Here is a 1,726-nt window from a genome sequence, read left to right as displayed (position 1 = left end):
GCCAGCCCGCTCTGCGCGCACTCCTCACCTCAGTATTTCACTTCAGCACTGTGCCTCCTCTGAGTCTGGGTATGGTATTCTCTTTCCTCCTAGTTGTAGAATTTCCACTCAGCCAGCCTTCCTGTGGTTCTGGATAATGTCCGTTCCGCCTTTTAGTTGTAGTTTTGATTGGTTGTTCGAGGCAGCAATCTCCAGCGTTAACCTATGCCGCCATCTTGGTTTCTCCGAATTTTATTATTTCTTCAAGGTTCTTCACATACGTACACCTTAAGAGATATCAAGTAGGCATAACATGTTCTCAAAAAATTAGGGTTGGCATGCAGAAGAATTTTGAATCAGAGATTTTGCTGGTTTTGGCACACACTCACAAAAAGGTTGCCCACCCCTGAACTAGTTTATAGGAAAACCCTGAAATCTGTGTCCCTCCTTATCCCCATGTGCCAGGGAGCTTCATTCCTTTGGCACACTTTGAGTTAGCAAATGCTACCAAACCTACCATAACCTACATTTCTTAATAACTGTGGCAGGTAGTCTCTAAGATGACCCTCCCCGCAATGATCCCTGACTCAGTATTCCCACCCTTGTGTAATTCCCTCCCTTTGAGTGTGGCTGACCTAGGGACTTATTTCTAAACAATAGAATGGGGAAAAGGTGATAAGATATCACTTAGGAAATTGGCTACATAAAGCTGTGACTTCCATGTTGCTAGTAGATTTTCTCTCTTGCTGGCTTTGATGAAGTAAGTTGCATGTTAGGAAAGTCCATGTGTCAAGTAAGTGAAGGCCAGCATCAAGCCAGGAACTGAGTCTCTCAGTCCAACAGTCCTTAATGAACTGAAAATCTGTCCAGCAACCAGTTGATCTTGGAAGTGCACCCTTCCTCTATCAAACCCTCAGATGAGACCCAGCCCTAGCCCTAGCCAACACCTTGATTGCAGCCTTTATGAGAGGATTCAGCAGAGGACCTGCACCCAGCTAAGCCCATGGAAAAACATGAGATGAATAAATATTTCGGGACACTAAGTGTGGTTTTAGCTTTTACTCAGCAATAGATAACTAGTACAGTACCCACCTTTTACATAAGCTCTTCTAATCCTCTATTCTCTCTTATATTTCATACAACTCTTCTTTTCCTACCTTGAGCCAACCTTAGCCTGCCTCTCTTCTTCCATAACCTTTCCACTGTACCCTCTGAAAACCTCATTCTGTAGTTAACAAGCTCCCCTATAGAATATAAAATATTTGAATAAAGAGATATATTTGGTTCCTGGATGGGCAGATTCAAATTAATTTGTCAATGCAACCAAAATAAATTTTAATTCACATTAAATTTCTAACTGGTATCCCTAAAGAACATAACTATTAGCATAGAAAGTATATAGATAAACATCCAGAAATAACTAGGACAATTCTGAAAAAGAAGAGTGATGAGTACCAACCGGTACATCACTCATTGAAACACATTTTATGGTTATAGGAATTAAAATACAGTACTACTGGTTCAAAACTGGCAACTAGATCAATGGAACACTATAGAGAGTTCGGAAAAAACAGTCTATGGAGAATTTAACATATTGAAAGACATTTTTTCTTTAAAACTTTATTTTTAAAAGAGAGAGAGGGGGGTAGAAAGAGAGAGAAGAGAAGAGAAATATCAATTTGTTGTTCCACTTTATTTATGCATTCATTGGTTGATTCTTGTATGATTCCTGTCCAGCGATCAAACC

Source organism: Myotis daubentonii, chromosome X, assembly GCF_963259705.1.
Source record: "Myotis daubentonii chromosome X, mMyoDau2.1, whole genome shotgun sequence".
NCBI classification, from domain to species: Eukaryota; Metazoa; Chordata; class Mammalia; order Chiroptera; family Vespertilionidae; genus Myotis; species Myotis daubentonii.
This window is presented reverse-complemented; position numbering follows the sequence as displayed.